Here is a 22209-nt window from a genome sequence, read left to right as displayed (position 1 = left end):
TAGACCAGCATGGATGGGAGACAACAACCGGGCTGTGGATGAAGCTAGGACAACATACGAGTTTGCTAGACCTTCTCTTGAGGGGACACAAACGAGTATATTGCGACCACCAGTAGCGGCCAACAACTTCAAAATAAAGCTAAACATGATACAAATGGTCCAAAATAGTGTACAATTTAGGGGACTACCGAGCGAGGATCCAAACGCTCACATCGCCAACCTCCTGCTAAAACTGCTAAATTGAGAAATGATATATCTTCTTTTGTGCAGTTCGATGACGAGAGCATGTATGATTCTTGGGAGAGGTACAAAGATTTGCTCTGGTGTTGCCCGCACCACGGACTACCAGTATGGATGCAGGTCCAGACCTTCTACAGCGGCTTGAACCTCGCTACTAGGTAGATGGTTGACGCTGCAACAGGTGGGGCCCTAAACAGTAAGACACCGGAGCAGGCACAAAATCTGATAGAGGAGATGGCCATGAACAACTACTAATGGCAATCCTCTAAGAGTCAGCCAGTCAAGCAGGGAATGGTCAATCAATTAGATTCTATAGCAGCATTGGCAACTCAGGTGGAGCTATTGGCTAAGAAGATCGACCAGCTCTAGATGCCAGCCCATGCAGCTCAGAGCAGCTGTGAGTTTTGTGGTGGCCCGCATTTCAGTGCGAACTGTAATACGAGAGGTTTGTTTGCTAGTGCTTCTATTCCTTCTTCGTCTTCTATTTTATCCATTGACCTTGAGTAGGTAGATTATATGGGCAATGGCCCGAGGTAGCAAAGGAACCCGTGCAATAACACTTACAACCTAGGGTGGCGTAATCATCCAAACTTTGGTTGAAGAAATAACAACGCCTAGGGCCCACCAGGCTTTCAAAGATTGCATCAGCAGCCACCACAGTAGCAGCAGCAGGCTAGACCATCACGACTTCCTCCACCAGCCGAGAAGAAATCTAACTTGGAGGAGCTGATGATGAAATTTGTCACGTCTACTGAGACGAGGTTCCAGCAGACCGACAGTGCTCTTAGAAATCAACAGGCGTCCATTCAGAACTTGGAGAGTCAGATTGAGCAGATTTCTCAGATGTTGTTTGAGAGGCAACAAGGAGCGCTCCCCAACACTAGAGAGCCCAACCCGAGGAAGCATGTGAATGCAATCATGTTGCAGTCAGGTAAATTTGTTCCTGGTCCTTTTTCTATTTCTAACACTAATGTTGATGTGCAGGTAGATTCAAGCAAGGAAGTTGAAACTACCAAGGCAAAGGAACTAGGGAAGGAAGAGGCAAAGAGGGTTCCACTGAGGGAATACCAGCCCAAAATCCCATACCCTGCTAGATTAAAGCAAGAATAAGTCGAGCAGCAGTTTGGTAAATTCCTGGACATTTTTAAACAGCTGCATGTAAATTTACCTTTTGTTGAAGTTATTTTGCAGATGCCTCGGTATGTGAAGTTCTTAAAGGAGATTCTTAGCAATAAAAGGAAGTTTGAGGACTCGGTGTGCGAGACATTAACGAGAAATGTTCAGCAATTTTCCAAAACAAGTTACCGGAAAAGTGACATGATCCAGGGAGTTTTACTATTCCTTGTGTTATAGGTAACTTATCTATCAATGATGCCTTAGCTGATGTAGGGGCTGGAATTAATGTAATGTCGTACAACCTGTTTGTAAAATTGGGGCTGGGAGAGACCAAAACCACTAGGATGAGTATACAATTAGCTGATAGATCTGTTTAAGTATCCTAGGGATATTGTAGAAAATGTGCTGGTAAAAGTAAATAAATTTATATTTCCTGTCGATTTTGTGATCTTAGACATGGACGGTGAGAGTAGTGTACCCTTAATTCTAAGAAGACCTTTTCTTGCAACATCTAGGGCAATGATAGATGTTTGTGATGGAAAGTTAAAATTTAGGGTAGGGGATGAGACTGTCACCTTTGACCTGCATAATCCTATAAGCCAGTCTTTAGATTATAATAATGTTATGTATGTTGTTAATGTAATTGACAATGATATTGAGACACAGTTGGAGGAAGTGTTAGTTGAAGACCCTCTACATGCCAATTTGCCAAGGGGAGAAAAGCATGAGCTGTCAAATGAGGAAGTGTTGGAGCAGCTTGAATTTATGTTAGCAAATGAGCCAAACAGAAATACTGATGAGTTTACTGTGATTGACAGGATAGGTGTCCAGAAGTTGAGACTATCACTTGAGGAACCGTCGGTTCTTGATTGGAAAGAGCTTCCACAACGTTTTGACTATGCGCATATGGATGAGGATAACAGGTTGCCTGTCATTCCAGCAGTAGACTTGACAACCGAGTGAGGGAAAGAATATTGCCCACTCAAAGGAGTACCAAAAAGTGGCTGTTTGAAGGACTGCTAACATTCTAAGGACCCATAACCTGGGAGCTAAATCGCAGCAGATGTCAAACCCGCACATGAAAGGAGTTATCACCGAGTCCAGCTAAATGACTCGAGAACCAAAAAGAAGCGCTTTTGGGAGGCACTCCAACTTTTATTTTATGTTTAACATTTTTATTTTATCAGGCGTCTGCATGGTTGATGGTAGTTAGAACACTTACTTAGTAACTAGATGTAATTGTATGAATCTAGGGTTTTAGTAACTTAAGTCGGATTTTTGGTAATTGGTGAAGACAAACTTCACTGTTTGATACATTTTAATTGAATTATAGCCTAAATGTGTACGTATATGTGTTAAACGCAGGTAGGGAGTTTGGCGGTTCAAGATGGCAAAGAAAAGCTTGGATTTCAGTGGTTCACCATGGTTTCCGTGGGCATCACGGGTTGGATCCCCAGGCCATGCTGATCAGCACGGCCGGAGTCCTACCCATGATGAGTATGCACATGAAGAGCTTGGAAAATCAGTCGTTCAAACTTCCCTGTTTGATACATTTTAATTGAATTATAGCCTAAATGTGTACGTATGTGTGTTGAACGCAGGTAGGGAGTTTGGCGGTTCAAGATGGCGAAGAAAAGCTTGGATTTTAGTGGTTCACCATGGTTTCCATAGGCATCACGGGTTGGATCCCCAGGCCATGCTGATCAGCACGGCCGGAGTCCTACCCGTGATGAGTATGCACATGAAGAGCTTGGAAAATCAGCCGTCCACCATGGCTTTCGAAGCCACTACAAGCTGCAACACCAGGTCGTGCTGGTCAGCACGGTCGTGCCCTAGCCCGTGATGGACATGTAAGTAGCTCATACTAAAAATTGACAGTCCACCATGGTTTTCGAAGGCACCACGGGTGGCGACACCAAGCCATGCTGACTAGCACGCCTATGTCCTCGCCCGTGGTGAACTAGCATATGGATGAAGCTTCAGGGTTCAGCACGGGCTGAGTTCAAGCCGTGCTGTCCAGCACGGCCTTGCCCTTGCCCGTGCTGACCCCCGTGACTATATAAGCACGCCATTTCAAACATTCTCCAACAACTCTAAGGTGTTGTTTCTCCTTTTTCTCGATTTTTCTTACCTGTCACGGCAATTTCAAGTAAGTTTCTTTGCCTTTTGCTATTAGTTGGTTAAATTTGATTTTTCTTTTATAACATTTTTATTTTTAGGACATTTTGATATGCTCTAGTAGTTGTTAATATTTATTGCTTTGGTTGGTTTATTGTTTTGTTTTTGTTACACTGCTCAAGTTTGATTTGGATTAGATTTAGTTTAGATTAGTTGCTATGTTTGTGTGGTTTTGAATAATGAAATGCTAAGTGTGGGGTTCGGTAGTAGTAAAGTTAATTTATGGCATTCTATTCCGAAAAATTAATAGCATAAATTCTCTTTATTTGGTATGCAATAATGTGGGCTGGAATGCCATTGTGAATTGGTTTTCTGCAGGAAATTGAGGCTTTAGTCTTAGCTTTAAGTCCAAAGTTTTATGTTAGTCAAATTATAGCTGTTATACTGCTAAATTTTCGGTATAATTTATGGTGACTTGATTTCTTGTTCGAATACTAATGATTGACTGTATTAGGCAATATAAGGGACTGATATCAATTCTATTGAAAGCAACCATAACGGACCGCTACTAGTAAGCGTTCACGTGGCGAAGGAACCTCTTCCTCCACTTCACCTTCACTAGCACCAGCACCAGCACCACAACAACAACTAGTCCGAGCACGAAGAACACCAGCTACAAATCCACCCGCACCTAGTCGACATCCCTTATGGACATATGAGAATGCTGATAACGAGAGCCGCTTCCAAGTCATGAGATGGAAGTATGTAATGGCTAGACATTGCATCGACTTTGTATCCCTGGAGAGAGTGGGATTGGCTCAGGATGTTCGTGCACTGTTCGACACGCTGCCTTACGTACGGTTCTTCAACATCATTGAGCCAACCTATCGCGAGTTCAGAATTGAATTCCTCAGCACCTTCTTCCTGCGATGCCGGATCCTGGCGCATCGGCTGATGCGATTTACTTCAAACTTGGAGGAAGGGAGTTCTCAATGTCAGTTCCACAATCCGGCATGCATTTGGGTTTATGGACTAAGCAGGAGACCTCAGGCGAGGAGTATCAAGGCTGCATCTACATCAACCTAATCTCGTACGACACCATGTGGGATTCATTAATACTCAGGCCAGAATCATACTACCCCAGCAGGTCTAAGGCGTCTAGCCTTCCAGGTCATCTCCGCTATCTCCATACAATGTTAGCTTACACGATTACAGGCTGAGGAGATAGTTTTGAAGCGATCACACAAACCGATATATTGGCTCGTCAAGTTCGTTCCTTCATAGTCGACGCCCAAAAGAAGATGCACTGTTGTTTTGGCCCGTATGTGACTAGGTTAGTCAAGAGACTGGATGTACTGGATGACTGTCTGTCTGAGCTGTCTCACATTGGTGACGTGACATCATTAGGGATCAGACAGATGATCAACATGTAGATGATCACGGCCACTCGTCACCCACATGGCATCGTGTACAAGCTCGTCAGTACAATAGTCAGGGAGGCTGGAGAGGCAGCAGCTCGAGGAGCCCAAGACCACAACTGAGATTCCGGATGTTAGGATTCCTAACCCAACCAGAGTGTTTATGCCTACATCTGGAGCCTCCTCTTCTTATTCTGTAGGTACATCAAGTGCTCAGATTAGTGCTTTGGCTGACTGACTAGATCGAGTTTATGATTTACAGCAGCAGCACTATACTGACTTTGTGCAGCACATAAAGGAGTTTGGGCAGTTTCAAGATGAGACTAGAGCACAGTTTCAGTAGTTAAACAATATGCTCCAGTAGCTTATGCATGGGCTGGATAGACAGGCCACCCAGATGGCGGAGATTGGAGCACAAAAACAGCGATTCATCGATGATATGGAGTTCGATCTAGCAGGTTGTTTCACGGATCCTGTGCCACCATCGCCGCCCCCTACTTCAGCACCTTCCCCTACTCCTCACCATCCAGCCGATCCAGCCAGTGAGGATGCGCCTTCGGCAGATTACCAGTAGTGACAAAAATTTGTGCTCTATTTCTTTTTCCTTTTCCTTTTTATTTTCTTTCTTTATTTTTATTTTATTTTATTTTCATTTTTTTTGCATTTTCATTTTATTTTATTTTCTTTCATTTTGCTTTCATGTTATGTTATTTTAGTGGAACACTTTGCTTTGCTTTCATGCTATGCACATTTAATATGATCTTCACTTTTCTGATGTGCTAGCTATGTAATATACCCAATTTTATTTTTCTAACACTGTGGGCAGTGTTATACTCAAGCGTGGGGTGGGTATCTGGGGTTCTATCCCTTGATTGTTTAGGCAATGATAATGGACTATTCTTAGGATGTTAGGACCTAGGTTTTTCATGAAATTTAAGCTTAGTTTATTCTTTCATAATTAATGACTTAATTCACACATTAGTAATTGATTGTCCCTCTCGATTTTTGTTCTTAGAAAGCAATTTCACTGTATTCAATGTGTTAATTTGGCCGAGTTAAACCGGTATTGCTTGAGTTCCTTGCAAATTTACAACCTTCAACTTTGAACTTTGATTATGCCAATTTCTTATACAATTTATGTGATGATTCAATTGATAAGTCTAGGAACCAATTGTAAATTTTAGCCACTTCAAACGTGAGTTTTTGAACCAAAATTTGAGCATCCATTGCAAATTGTGCTCATGATTTTTCTTGTTTGAGTGTGCGCTGTACTTAATATTTTTTCTAGAACTTACTCTGTAATACTTGTTGAGCTTACATGAATTTTTGAATACCATTAAATGATTTGGGCAACTTACAATTCACCACATTTGGCCAAAAGCCTACCATTTATTTCTATTAGTCAGCCAGTTTTGAGCCTTAACCTTTTCTTCATGATTTACACCTATACACTACACATACATCATTCTATACATTTATCTTTTCTTTCACCCTGTATACTGAATAATTATGTGTTATGCTTCTTCTTTTATGGAATCATAGTGCCTATTTTTGTTAGAAATTCACTTAGTCTTTTTAATCATTCTTTGATGCTCCCTTCAATCCAAATTGGATAACTATTCTCGTTGTTTATGTCACTAATCATGCAGCCCCTGTGTAAGCTGTTGTGGCATATATATATGCTAAAAGAAAAGAAGAAAAAGAAAAAGAAAAAAAATTTGACCAATTTCTTAGCTCTTAGCTCTTTTGGATTTAATTCTTATGAGCATCCTTTACTTCAAATAAGGCTTAGTGAGTGTTTTTGTTATTTTGGCATTCAGATCCTGAAGCATTCATTCTAAATAATTGCATGATTTTTCAGTATACTTTACATTTCTATCCAAATATTCTTACCTTTACCTTAGCCACATTTCAACCCTTGTAAAGACCCTTTGATTTTGGTATTCATTTATTCGCAGTAGCGAATATGAGATTAATGAGCAAGCTTATGGTAAACAGGTTTTATGCAGCTGCGTTGAGGGAATTTCTTGTTTACCTGTAAACAGTGTGAGTGATTCCTATGAGGCAATGGTTCTTAATCTTTAATGCTGAATTGTTATATAAGTTGTACTTCGAGATGGTATTATTATAGTTCTTCTTTTTAGGTGTATAATTTGTTTAGCTACTTAAGTTTCATTCTTTATATGTTGAATAAGGTTAAATTGTGAACTTTAGCATGGATTTTGAGGGGTGATTGTTGCTTGTATTTATATTGAGTTATTGATTGCTTGAGGACAAGCAAAAGCTTAAGTATGGGGTGATTTGATATGCATCATTTTATACATGTTTGTATACTCAATTACTTACATTTTTGTGCATAGTTATCTTATTTTATGCTAGAATCACCTATGTTTGGTTCCTTTCATGTTTCAGGTGATTATCGATGGACATTATCAGTAGTCAAGGGAAATACGTGCAAATACGGACCAGAATCCATCAAAATTGAGCAAGGACTAGTATTCCAAGGTTGAGCACGGCTTGGACTCTGGCCGTGCTGAACCATCAATACTTGACCCTCAAGAGTGCCATTTTGGCACGGTTTCTGAGGTCACCATGGCCTCCATCATGGCCCGTGGTGGCTCAGTATCGGCGAGGGCACGGCCAGGAAGAAGCCTTAAGTTGCGGGACCCGGAGGTTCAGCATGGCCTGGACTCCGCCCGTGCTGATCAGCACAGGCTTGACCAAGGCTGTGTTGAGAGATTTATATAGGCAAATGCGATTTCTTGAGCTAGAGTTCAATTTTTTGACTTGATTTCACACATACATGCATAAGCTATCCTTTTCCAGACTTCAATATTCGACTCTAGGAGACTATTTCACCTATTGAAGGAAGGATTACATTGGTTTAAACATCAAATTGAAGACAAGAATGGATTTGGAGGCATTCGAGAGGCAATTTAGGGTTCATAATTCAGATTTGGAAATTTAGGGCTTTTCGTCCGACTTGAAGAAGAAGGGTGTATATGCTTTCAAATTACCTTTCTATTTTTATTCTTTACTTTATGTTGCTTATTAGCATGAGTAGCTAGAATTGTTGAACCCATTAGGGTTCCTATGTTATTGGATTGCTTTTAATGTTTGTAAGATTTTAATTATCAATGCTTGTTTCTTCTTGTTTTCATTATTAATGAGAAATCACCTTATTCATGAGACGTTGTAAGTTGTGGTGTTTAGATTGCTTTAGGTAATTGAGAAGTTCATTTGGCAATTAGAAACTTGAATAGCAAGAACTGGTTAATGATCACTTAGAGATAAGGGTAATTGACTAGCCGGATTAAGAATTAACAAAGCTTAATATAGGCGGATTAAAGCTTAATGCTAATTTAATAATCGATCGTTAGGAAGAGATTCCAACTTTAGGTTCTTAGGTTTGGGAACTTGGTTATCTCGAGAGGGAAACTAAATTCAGTTAAGAATTCGTCCACAGGTAATCGCAATTGGTAATCAATATAATCTCTACTTTCACTAAAATCCAACTAGCTTAGGTCCCTTTGGATTTGCTTTTTCTTTTGATTGTTTCACAAAATCCTTTTAGACTGTCTGACACTTATTTAATCACTTGCTTGCATTTAATCATAGAATAGCCACTTCATCGATTTGTTAAGGTTAGATAACACAAGACGCTACAGTAGTTCTAGAATCACCCTTTCCCGAGAACACGACCTTGATACTCGCCGTTGGTGCTAGTCTGCATCAATAGGTTCACTGCCTTAGATTGTAGCTACACAACTTAGCCTATCAGGTAGCATAACTAGACTCAATAATTTGTTATCCTTTGTTTGATTGCCAACTAGTCTAGGTCCTCTTTAGGTTTGCTTTCTTGTCTTGGCTATTCTTTTTGCTCATTCATTCTTGCATTACACTTAGAATTTAGTTTTTAGTCATTAGTAAATTTAGAAACCTCATTTATTAATTTTAGGCTAAATAACAAGGAACGAAGTAGTAACTCTAGGATTTCACTTTTCCGAGGGATACGATATTTTTAATACTTGCCATTGTGCTAGACTGTATCGATAGGTTTACTACCTTAGTTGTAGTTGCATATGCAACCCATCAGGACTCCGCTTGCTTGAAATTTTGAGGACTTCGCCTGCTTGATTGAAGGACTACACTTGCAATTTAGGAACCATGGCCGTTGATTTGGGAACTACGCCCAATGATTTAAGAACCACACCCATTGATTTTACTTTTGCACAGACTATCCTCCAGTTGTTTTCCATTTCAAGATGTAATTTTACTGTATTTGGCACTTTAGGTCAATTTAGTGATTTTTCACTTTTAGGTGTTTTGGTTACAAATTCTCGCTTTGGGTGCGATCTGGCTCAATTAATATCTTCTAGGAGTTATATCGGTAATTGACCCATCCAATACTAAAACAAAATTTTTGATGAGTTAAGTACCAAGTTGTAATTTTTTAAAAATTTCGGTCTTGGGATGTAAATTGACTCTTTAGATGTCTTCTAGAGACTTGCATTAATAAGTGGTCCATCCGGTGAGTAAAGCACAGTCTTAGTTGGTCATGGACCAAAATGGCGTTTTTGCCACCTTTAAGGACATATAAATACTTCCACCCATTCATAATTCACTTTATCCATTTCTTCTTCATCTTTCTCCTAAACCCTTTTTACTCTTTCTTTAATTTCTCAACTAATGCTTAGCCAAATTTTATAATCTTTGTTTTGAAATGGCGGGCTCGACTTCTAGATTCTCCGGACGTACTCCAATCACCTAACTCGGAGTTTTCACCATCGATCTCCCACCATAACGACCTTGGGCTTGTCAAAAGGGAGAAAATTCTTTTTTTGGCAAAATTAAACACTCACTAGGTGTTTTCGATTGTCGGAGAGGTATATTCTGACTTTAACTCTGTTTCCTGTCACTCTTATACTAGATATACATGTTAATTATCAAGAATAAGTGTAATTTTTGAGAAAATTTATGAAAAGAACTGTGCCCTAGCCTATAAATCTTATGGCTCTATGTAGTGTCGATTCAGCTCTGTGCCGAACCAATCGACTCTACACGGTCTGAATCGTGTGCATGGGCTAAAAATCGACTTTTAAGCATATAATAATAATAATAATGATATACTTACTTGTTCGAAGCCCTTTGTGTTTGTGCATTGTGGTTACATACCTGCGTTTGTACTTTTTAGAGTGCTGTTGTATCAATCCGATTCACCGGAAATTCCTATAGGGCTCAAGAGTGGTTCAATGAGCTTCTGAGCTTTGTTCAGGCTAGGATCGGTAACACTAGCTACCGCCGTTTCATGGCAATGCTTCCGTCAATTACTAGAAGGACTCATCACACCTTGGTCTATGCGCTTCTCGAGGTGGACGGATACTACTTATACCTTCCACACTCCAGTCGGTGAGTTCACACTATCTCCATTCTTTTTTATTGCCATCACGGGCATAGACTTCACGGGTACCCCTATACCTTTCGATGGCACGATTTATGACCAGCGTTTCGATGTTCAGGAGCGCTATATTACAGATTTACTCAAATTCTTTCCGGCATGCAAGAATACTCGCTATATTGCTTACCAGAACATTCCAATCTACTATAGGGGCTTTGTGCCTCGGAATGCTTGAGAGGTGGATTAGACGGCCGCCCCGCCTAGAACAGTCAAGTTTGACTGGGCTTACACACATTCGCTCACTTATGTTATCCCCCCTCAACTCACCCTAGCCCCCAGATAAAAGATCTACTGTGAGCTTCAATCTCTTCACAAGTCAATGTTGGCAGCTTAACCGTTTGCGCGAACCTTCCTGTTATATCTCTTCGGGACCACTCTGTTTAGTGACTCGAGAAACTCACTAAACTTCCATTATATGGCCCTTCTATGGGATCTAGACTAGGTCTCCTCTTAAAATTAGGAATCTATGGCTCTCGCTTACTTGTACCACTATATGGAGATTACCATCCGTGATAGGAAGAGGATTTGTGGCTTATGGCACGCTATATATGTAAGTTCTACACTGTTTCCTTTATTTTCTACTTCCTTATATTTGCACTGTGATTACGATTTGCCTTCTAGTGGGCTCTCAACCCATCTGCACATCATGAGCCTTTCCTCACTTGAGTGGCTAGGGCTCGAGCCAGAGTGTTCTGTTAGAGTAGGCCCAAATCCATATGCATTGCATGTGGATCAACTCCCTGACCTAGGACAAAGTAACAAAAAATTCATTAGTTACATTTGTGATTTATATATATTAGTTACTTATCTTTCCAATTTATAGATTCATAATAATTGGCTAGGGGAGTGCCGCTATTGGGATCCTTAGATGCTCTCTGCTCCTGACCTCGAGCACAGAAGGATTTTACTAGTTGGACTTGCCTACCCGGCATGGTATTTGGGCGAGAGCATCTACGGATGGGAGGGGGGGCTGAATAGACGCCGAGTTCCTTTCTCTCCACCAATCACCATGTTATGGACGACCGATCTTGCTAGAAAGGAGCTAGCGACGTGCTTAGTAGGATATGATGAGCTTGAGGATCTCAACATCCAGTCTCGAAGGAAGGATTTTGCCTTTTTTATCCCTCAACTGTTAGTGTCCGTGCTATTTGATGATGATGTTATAGCTCAAGTACTTCTTTTGACTTACTCTATTGAGTCTTTGCTCTCCTTAATTATGCTTACTTACCCAACTACTTTAGCTAAAGTTTATTCGGCGTGCACCCGATGCTCCTGAGTCGTTAAAGGGGCGGTTTGCTCGGCATTCTAGGCCCTCCCACATCTCTGGTTCTTTTTATGATGCTGCATCTGAAGCACCTCCTACAGTCACATCATATGTGAATTTGGGGAGCATCTCATTCCCTTCAGAACTGATGGTCTAGTACTGGAGCCCCCATAGTGCGATGGAGCACCGGCTCGCCATGGAGTATTACCTTTCGCTAGAGTTTACTTTGAGTACTTGCACGCATGTGAGTTGCATTCTTTTTTTCTTCTGTTTTTCACATCTCTTTTCCTAAAAGGCTAGTAACACATAAAAGTAATCATATAGGTTCAGAGAGATCAATTCGAGCATGTGCATCGATTATCGACGCTGCGAGGAGGCAATTCTTCGTCCTTGGCAAGGACTAGCAGGTAAATGATTTATGAAACATATATATATATATATATATATATATATATATATATATATATATATATATATATATATATATGTATGCATGTATAAAATGTATTAACTAATCTCATTTTGGGTTTTCCTTAAAGAGGCCACGAGAGCATGTAGGGGTAGTTGGATGATCGACAATGTAAAATTGATGCCGAGCAGTGTCAGATTGACACCTTAACACTTCAATTGTCTATCTAGTGTACCTAAGGGATGGACACTAACTCTGATGATGGGATGGAGGATTCATGATAGAACCCTGATTTTTGACTTTCCTGCTTTGCATTATTCTTTTTATCTCTTATTACTTTTGTAGAACTTCAACTTATATTATATAAAATCCATGCACTTTAATTCATTGTCCATTATCAATTTTTTCTAAATTTTGTACATTCTATACTTGCATGGAAAGGATACAAGAAAACATCTTGAAAACCCCTCGAAAAGCAACTAAATCTACACAAATGGATCACACCAATTGGTCGTATAAATCGCTAATTCAGCTCTACGGTTGCAAAGTCCAAATAAAACACTAATTTCGTGCCTTTAAATATGTGTGCACTCCTCACACTTCCCTATAAGCAATTTTCATCTTTAAAGGTCAAAATAAATGTCTAAAAGAAGTGCCAAAAGCTTGCAAACCCTTTTCGAAACCCTAACTGGTGATGATTGGATAAAGTTGGAATATTTCATCTTTCTTCCTTCAAAGCCATACAACACACCAAGCTTGATTATGGGTTTTTTCATTCTGCTGTCAACTTTTGGTGCCTAAAAGACCATGTCTTCATATTCAACGCGCAAGAGCTGTGTCTTATGATTGAAGAGTTCTCTGCCATTCTTAGAGGCCCTATAGAATCTTTCTATCCGATTACTTTGCTAAAGCTTAATGATCCTTTTCCTAGATCTGGTGGAACTATTTGACATGCCCCCACTTAAAGTACTTTTCCATGCTGTTGGTGAGTACATTACCTTTACTTCTCTAATCTCTTATTGTGAAGAGAAAAAAAGGGTACACTTGCTTGGATCCGAATACTAGGTTTTTGCCTTTATGCCTAATTTCTAATGGTTTCTCCTTAGGGAGGGGGAGATCTTAGGATTGTTGGCATCATTGATCAAGTGGAACATGGAGTAGATCTAGGTCCTTCATCTTGGCTGAAACCATCATTAGATTAGACATATACAAAACTCATCAACAATCTGGCGCTAGCCTCGTCCTCTTATAGGTATGCCACCAAATCTCTTTTTCTTTTATTATCATTTTTGCCTTAACTTTTGCCTACGCCGTCCTTCTAGGTTTTCAACTTAGCAGGCCTTTTGTCTCAACTTCTGCCTAAGTCACCCTTTCGGGTTTTCAACCTAGCTTTTTCTTTCTTTTTTTCCTTTTCTTTTCTTTCTTTCTTTTGTATATTTGGTTACGGGAAAAGCTTCAAATACTGACTATCCCAAGGAACATTGATAAATACGAGTCGAAGTACGTGCAAGATTGATCCATTGTTACCCTGCTGGACCATGATGGGTGGATTTCTTAGATGAAGGGGCATTCTAGACAAGCTCATTCGTTGGACCTGCCCCTAGTGGAGAATCAAGCATGCCACACTTATGATGTATGGCGGTTGTGTGCCTTTACTCGAATTATAGGCATCCACCTTCTACACACCTTCGAGAATTCGCCATCGGTATGGGCAGAAGCAATAAATTTTGAAATTCTCTCCTGAATTTGAAGGCTTCCCACTGAGACAAGATTTACTAGATAAGATGGAGAGACTCTAGCCTCATCGAGACATAGAGTACAACCTTAACTTCGAAGGCGATTTGTAAAGATTACCACTTCTCATGGATTTATGAGGTTCAAGAGGACTCGAGTGCTAGCTGTTAATTCTAAAGATGTAGATGCAGATGCAAAAAAGAGGAGAAGATGAAAATATATTTCTGTTTAGATCTTATTTATTTTGCTTAAGACTTTAGCTTAGCTTTTCATTTCAATTAATGTGCAAGGTAATAAATAGACATATATATGTTTGATAAAAACTCTAAACAATTTATTCATTTAGTAGAGGCCCAAATGGATACATTTTGATTTCTCATGATATAACTTATATCATCAGCCAATCTTTTAAGATTGCTTGCACCCTATAAGATTGGAAATAATGTCTCAACTTTATTATAGCTTATGTCATGGCTAGGCACGTCTTCTCTATGAGGTTATACTTTGACTCATTAGGCAGCAATTTCTTACTGAGATAATAGACCAAATGCTCTATGTCATTAGGCCTACATTGTGCTACCATTGCCCCTATGGCTTCCTCCTCCAAGGCTAAGTATAGAATCAATGGTTTTCCATCTTTACACAGCTTCAGTATTGGTGGCTTCATTAGATACTCTTTAATTATGTCGAAGGATTTCTGACAGTGTTCATCCCACATAACGGGTTGATGTTTCTTTAAGAGCTTGAACATAGGATCACAAGCCATTATGAACTTGGAAATGAACCTACTGATATATTGTAGACGTCCCAGAAATCCTCTTACTTCTTTCACTATCTTTGGTGCTGACATCTCTTTAATAGCCTTAACCTTGTCCAGGTTAATTTCTATTCCCCATTGACTCACTATATGCCTTAGTAGCTTTCTTAATGTTACTTTGAACACGCTCCTTTTCGAATTGATTCTAAGGTTATACCTTTCTACTCATCCAAAGAACTTATCAAGAGCTTGAAAATGCCCTTCCCTTGTTTCAGACTTTACCATCATATCGTCTACATACACCTCTACTTTCTTTTGCATTATGCCATGATAACATTATAGCAATATGTCCCTCATTCAGTGATGAACGACGTCTTCAGCTTGTCTACTAATGCCATCATGATTTTGGATGTACCTATAAACACCATTAGTGAAAGAGTACATTGCACTTGAGGTAGCACTATCAACTATTGCACTTTGTTCAGATCTTGATAATCTACGCACATCCTTATTTTTCTTGCGGACTGGGATGATATTCGCTAACCATTCAGGATTAGTCGACTATATCGAGGATACTGGCCTTTACTTGTTTAGTGACTTCTTCTTGTATCGTTTTTGCCTATTCTGATCTTAGCCTTCTCATTTTTTGTTTAATTGGCTTGATGTGTGGATAGGTTAGAATGTGGTGCTCTGCTATCTTTCCATCTAACCTTGGCATGTTATTCTTAGACCAAGCAAATAACTCTTTTTTCCATTATTTTTTCCAATTCTCTTTTCTCCTTAGGAGTTATATCATGAGCTATCAAAATATTATTTGAAATTTTATTTGTGCCTAAATTAAATGAATTAATTTATTTGGAATTAATTTCAAACATTCATATGTCATGATTATCAAAATTCATACTACCATTAGAAAAAATATCACACAAGTAAGAAAAATTATTGTTATATCATTGATCTTTGAAATGAAAGAAAAATTATCCTCATAAAGATCAGACGTTATTATATCATCATAAAGTACATCAATAATATGCTCCTCTATCAAGACAGCTAGCTCTTGTTGACTCAGCTTTTTAGGCAGAGCGATGAACTCTTCTAGCTTCAGCTCCTCTACCTTAATGGTGACCTTCTTATGGACTTCCTTAATACTCAGCTCAACCATCCTGTCTATAATTAGGTTCTTGAATATCTCGAATCTCGACACCTCAGTCCTAGCTACTGTAATAGGTTCAGGCTCCCTAGAGTAGGTCTTGTACTCTTGGACAAATATGTTTTTTTATTGTCTTACCCTTTAATTTGCTCTCATCTTCATCCTTATGATAACCCAACCCATGCTAAGTCTTCTGACCTTTGAAGTCTGGCAGCTCTGCGATACCCTACTAGTTTTCCTAGCCCCATTCCAAGCATGAAATCCTTCTTGAACATATTGGCTACTTTAGGATCCATGTAGTCCTAAAAAAGGACAACCACTTAGAATCTAGTAGGGGCTTCTAGCTCTTTGATATCTTCTTGAATGGCCAAGACAACCTTACCACCTTTAATGTTAATGGTCACGAACTTGACATTCTGATGCATAGTGGAAGGAGCTGCTCATAGGGCATAGAACCATGACCTTCCTAATAATAATGCAAATGTTACTAGGATGTCTAAGATAGTGAACACCCAAGATTCAATAGGACCTCTCTTTGTAGTGCTGAGAACGTTCCCTCCTTGTCTCTCTTTGTTTCATTATAGGCTCTTATGATCATATCTATTGGTTTCAGATCTTTTATAGTCATTCCTAGCTTCGGGAGTACACGAGAAGGACACACATTAATGGATGACCCATCATTTACCATCACACATGGGGTCCTCTTCCCCTTGATCTCTTCTGCTATATAGAAAGCCTTGTTGTGGTCTATTCTTTAGAGTGGTAAGTCTTTATCCAAGAAAGTGATCATCCTAGTAATCTTGTCAGTTACTATTTTGATCATCTCCTCAGGGGTAGCCATCATACTAATGCTTAAACTAAACAAGGCCCGGATTAAAGCCTTTATGTGATCCGATAAATGTATCAGCAGCTTCCAAATGTCGGTTGTCTTATTTTCTTTCTTCAGTTGCTCTAGTAAAACATTATCCCCTTCAAGAGCTTTAGTTCTTGAACCCCCCTACTAAATCAGCTTCTTTATTGGAATCACTATCTGACTAGATATCCTTGCCCCAATATCTTAGACTTCACACTTATCCCTAGAGTTATACCATATGTCCATGGCCATGACTGACTTCTTTTCACCCTTTTTCCAAATCTCTAGAAGATAAGGTTCACAAGTCGTTTGATCCTCATCTGACCCCTAGCCACTTGGCACAATATTCTCAATTCGAATATCAGCCAAAGAAGGTCTATAATAGCAGACCTTAAAATCAAATTTTCCCGAGAGTTGTCCCAATAGGTCTTCACATTCATACCGATGAAGTTGCTCAACCTGCCATTCCCTACAGTCAATCAAGTCCTGAATCTCGTGCTTGAGACGATTACACTAGTCCATCACATGCTTGACAGTCTGGTGATACTCACAATACTAAACATTGTGAGGTTTAGGATTGTTCTTTAGCATTTGGGGCTTCAGTTTTCCATTCCACTTTAGGTATTGGAACACCACATATAGTGATATCCCTAGCTCGGTGAAGGTTCTTTATGGGTTATTTAGTTCTGGCTCTAGCTTTGTCTTAGATTAGGATATGTGTTCAACAGAGTTCATAACCTCCTCTTCACTAAAGTCAGAGGTGATCATGGACACTTGGTTTGAGGATGGTGTGTTGTTGTAGTTTGGTAAGGGGTTCTTTCAGGTACTAGGTTGGTCTAGGCCAGTTAGCTTTCCGGCATCGATGAGGTCTTGAATTACATGTTTCGGCCGGATGCAGTTGTTTGTGTAGTGGTCGGGTGCTTAGTGAAACTTGCAATAGGCATTGGGTTTATAGCTAGGTGTATTAGGGTTAGGTGGGTTTTTGCAGGTGGTTGGTTGGAGCATTCCATTTTGTACTAACCTCTCAAAATCTTTGAGAGTGGTTGCCTAAAGTTGGAGAACTTCCTCGGCTGCTAGACAGCATTGGCATCTGGAGTTCTGCTCCCTCCAGCCTTATAATTCGGCCTCTTGCCAGTTCATAGAGTCTTGCTCTTGTCATTCTCAATTTCTTCGACCTGAAGCCCATCGTCGTATAAGTCCATGAAAGTTTTCGTATTCATCATCTGTGACCTTTCAACCCATTTAGGCATAATATTTTGAACCACCATACAGACTTGGTCTTTTTTTAGAGGGCTTTTTTTCATCAACCCAACCTTATTCCTCCATTTAGTCAAGAAATCGAAGGACTTATTAGGCTTCTCTTTAATGGACTCAAGGTCTTTAATTGAGACTTCCAATTGAGTATTATAGTGATATTATTTAACAAATGAATTACACAGATCATGCCATTGAACTTTGGCATATTTTTCAAGACCATGATACCATTTTACAGTAGGTCCTTCTAGCGACAGTACAAATAGCTTAATAATTTGGATCCTACTTAGCTGACTAGTTCCCATGATGGTTAAATATTGCTTTAGATGAACTTTCAGATCACTAGTCCCATTGAACTTGTTCATCTCAGGCATCTTGAACTTTGCAGGCAACTTGTATTTACTTATCAATACTAATTCTTTGAAATCATAGGTCGAGTCTAAACCTTTGATTTCTAGCATGCCTTGCATCTTGTCAAGCCTGATGCTTAAGCCACTTACAGCTTCATTAGTGGCAAAGGCAGTCTCCTTTTTAGCCTGGTTTAGCACATACTCGTCAAAATCTTAGAAATCCTAGGGCACTCATCTTCTAGCAGGATCTTCGGCATTAGCAGCAGCAATAGTGGTGGCAGTAGTTGTAGCAACAGTTTCAGTGGTAAGCATAACTGGACCATAGTAGCAAGGGGATTAGCTGGTGCAATCGGAGCAGCAGGTGGGGCTTGATTTGCAGCCATCCCAGCTAAAAGTTGTTGGAGTTCCTTTCGGATCACACCCCTCAGATGGTCAATGACAGCATTCTTGAGGATCTCGACATCTTGCTCGTTAGCTCTTTTGTTGGCCATTTTAGTTGTAGCTTCGGTAGAGATTTGATGCTTTGGTAGCTCAAGAAGCTTTAATATAGTCCAAATTCTTGGAGAGATGAGTACTCTTTCCAACCTTCCACTATCTTGTCTCCCCAAACCTAAAAGAGTGTATGTACAACTAAAAAATAAAGGTTTAATATGATGCGTATAATGCAAGAGATGCATGATTGCACATGTTATGCACAAATATAGAAGAGAAAAAATTAGCACACACATTTATATACAAATTATCCTTCTAACCTTATTACTCAGCTCACAGTTCATGATGAATCTTTCTTTCTAGGATTTTGGGTATGGGCTTTCTATCAACGTAGGATAGTAGGCCCGATGTGCATGCTATAAACTCTTAAAGAAGATAAAACAAATAAAGCAATGTTTTTCAGTTATAAGTATAAAGCCTATATATTTTGGCCCTGGGGTTTGATTCCATATGTTCTTAGGCCAAGGCTTTCTAATATATGGGCTTTGAGTAGTTATAAGAAACATCTCAACAACAAACAATATGGTTCTTAGGGAAGATTACTATTGTCATTACCGTGAGCTAAGTTTTGGATAAGGATAACAGGCTCCCACAAGTAAAAGGTGCTCTTCCTTAACTCGTTTTTCCATTTAAGGGTCCATACGATGAAGGATATCCATTCATTACTTGTCAGTGATGGTTAACGAACGTCGCAATTTCAAGGTTCGAGTGGCACCAAAGAACCACTAATCGGCACCATCGGGCCATAGGGACCATAATGCATAATGTGTGATAATACTGTAATGATATAAAAACCACTCATTAAATAATAAAAATAAAGACAAATATATAGTAGAATTAGCTTCTCTTATCCCCTATAGAGTCGCCATTGTGGGCGGTGGTTTTGGGTGCGCACCCAAGTGTCTTTAGCAACTATGGAACTGCAAGGCTTTTAAACCTAATCGAGGACACACTAACTAGTAATAGAGACTAGCAAGGGGATGGAAGTTACCACTCGAGTAATTCAAAGACACTTTTATTAATGAGTAGCATTTCTCAATTCCATAAGGAAGCTTTACGCCATAAATTCAAAGATGGATCCGGAAGCCAACTTTCCTATTTGTGTATCTTTGTCTTTAATTTTATTATTTAATGGACTATTCCCTATAAATGCAACAGATATATCTTTACAAATCAAGCACTACAGTATGTGAGGTCCACCTAAGTCTAGCCCATTTTATTAAACCCTAGCCCATGTTTAAAGTTATTAATCTAATTTACTAATTAATTATGTACAAGGCCTTCCTAATCTAGTCCAATTATAAATTATGCTTTAGATTCTAACTTTTAAACCTAATGGACTAGTTTTTATAATAAGGCCCAATTAGCTGATCTTAAATTTAATATGGCCTAATTAACCTAATTAAAATATGATAGAGTCCGGTAGGTCTATGTTGATTTTATAATTTAAGCCAAATTAGTATTAATTAACCTAATGGACTATAATTTTTTATGCCAAGTCCAATTTTAAGGCCTAATGTATATAAATTTAGTTTTAATTAGGCAATCATACAACATATATTTGACATTCATTTAAAATAAGTCAAAAAAATAAAATGCAGAAAGTAAATCTAGCATTACAACCTGCCTACAAATAAAAAAAATTGAGAAGAAAACACTAAAAGCTAAGTACAGTGCATAAATATTCGGAAGATAGATAAAAAAATCAGATAAATTAGGGCTCAATGGTGATCAACCGATCAGCTTAGAGCATAGAGCCGATCGATTCAAGTAGAGTCGAATGGTGATCAACTAATCGGCCTAGAGCATAGAGCCAACCGGCTAAACATAAAGTCGAATCGGCTCTACACTGAGCCGATCGACTCTAAAGGGATTTTTCAGGCTAGTTCGGTGATTTCTCAAGTTTTTTAATACCAAAGCTAGTTTTACATGCACAAAAAGTTAAAAAAAAACTGATTAGAATTTGAGAAAAATGTAACAAAAAGCATAAACAAGATTAAATTAAATAACAAAACCTAAGAAAATCATACAAATCCTAATGCCAAGACTAACAGTAGAGGAACAACGATAGATTTCACGTTAGAATCCCGAAACTAATTATATATATATATATATATATATATATATATATATATATATATATATAAAATATGCAGCCTTAATCATTTGACTAAATAGATCAAAAAATCCAAAAGCAAACATATTAACAAATTCAAAATCCTATATGTTCTTATTATCATATTCAGTTCCCACCATGTTTATTTTATCATTTTTAATCTAGCATATTATAAACATATTAATTCTCAAGAAATCCTATCTTAATCATTCAAAACACATAAAAGAAGAACCAATAAACAAAAAGGGAAAACCTAACCATGTTTCTAAAATCATAAAGGAACATAAAACTAGTTTAATAAGGAAGATAGTGTCAGTGATGCTGGATGTAGGGGGAACTCTCAGTTAGTCACCATAGATTGGTGTTCTGCAAGTTTCAAGAGATGATGAAGTGGTTGAATCAAAGATGGGTTGAGAATCTAGTGCTACTTGAGATTTGGAAAAGCTACTATCATTTTGAAAATGTCTAGTTCTTCCTTAGTGACTTCCAAAAAAACTTATATGCTTTTTGAACATAGGTTTTATAGCTCTTTTCTCATAATATTTGGTAGATTACTAGTGATCGCTAATTAATTTCCAATAATCAGTAACCCTTAACCTAGGAGTTAAATGATGTTTATATAGAGCTAGGATTAGGAAACATAACGATAAGTTTTAGATTTTTCAAAGATTTTCTTAATATAAGTCGATATATCCAATAAAAATATTTAAAAAAAATCTTGATAATTATCATAAAAGACTTTCTAGAAATTCATTTCAAGCGGTTAATAATTGAAATAAATATAAAACGCGTCGAATCACGAAAAGTTATCAATCGGCACTGTGTAGCGCCGATTGGCTCTAGAGAGCAAGAAAGTTTAAATTTTTTTGCAATTAAGTCCATAAACTTGCGAAAACTACTAAATACTCAAACTTAATATTTTTTTGAAAATTAAATTCAAATTAATTCTAGAAAAGTGATTTTAACTTAATCATTTTCGGTCCTAATCTCGGATTCCTCCACCATCGGTCTTTCAAACTCAAGAAAAGAAGTAAATTTCATCATAGGATTTTTTGTAATTCTCTCGATATCTAGATTCAAAACTTGGTGCTGACAAACATTATTAATTGTTTGTTTAATATTGTAAATATAAGGTGAAATTACATCTTGAGAAGCATATTTACATCCTTGTAACTCTTGTATTCAATTAAGAGGTAAGAATCTAGTCCATTAAGAAATGCGTCGTTTATACGACTATTTCACGTTTATCCATACATATGTAAAAATTTCGGCAACATCTCCTCCCAATTCTTTGAGTGCACAAAATGAAATATTTATCACATAATATGCGCATATTCCAATATACATACAAAGAACAAAAGAGAGATATTATTGATTATCTACGTATGCAATGGATATACATCAAATCCAGTCCTTTTAGGTATAGACAAAGCATACTAGACAATTCAAATGATCTTCTATGGGTAACTCACGTAGGGAT

At 38.4% G+C, this 22209-nt stretch overlaps 1 non-coding gene across 1 annotated transcript; it reads right to left on the bottom strand.

Moving 5' to 3' along the window:
* Positions 1–237: 237 nt before the first annotated feature.
* Positions 238–344, bottom strand: LOC112536570. Its single transcript, XR_003080563.2, has one exon. It is a non-coding gene; the product is annotated as a small nucleolar RNA R71 (small nucleolar RNA).
* Between the last annotated feature and the right edge of the window lie 21865 nt (positions 345–22209).

This window comes from Ricinus communis, chromosome 5, assembly GCF_019578655.1.
Source record: "Ricinus communis isolate WT05 ecotype wild-type chromosome 5, ASM1957865v1, whole genome shotgun sequence".
Taxonomy (NCBI): Eukaryota; Viridiplantae; Streptophyta; class Magnoliopsida; order Malpighiales; family Euphorbiaceae; genus Ricinus; species Ricinus communis.
The sequence above is the reverse complement of the archived record's forward strand: the minus strand, read 5'-3'. Positions and strand labels throughout refer to the sequence as shown.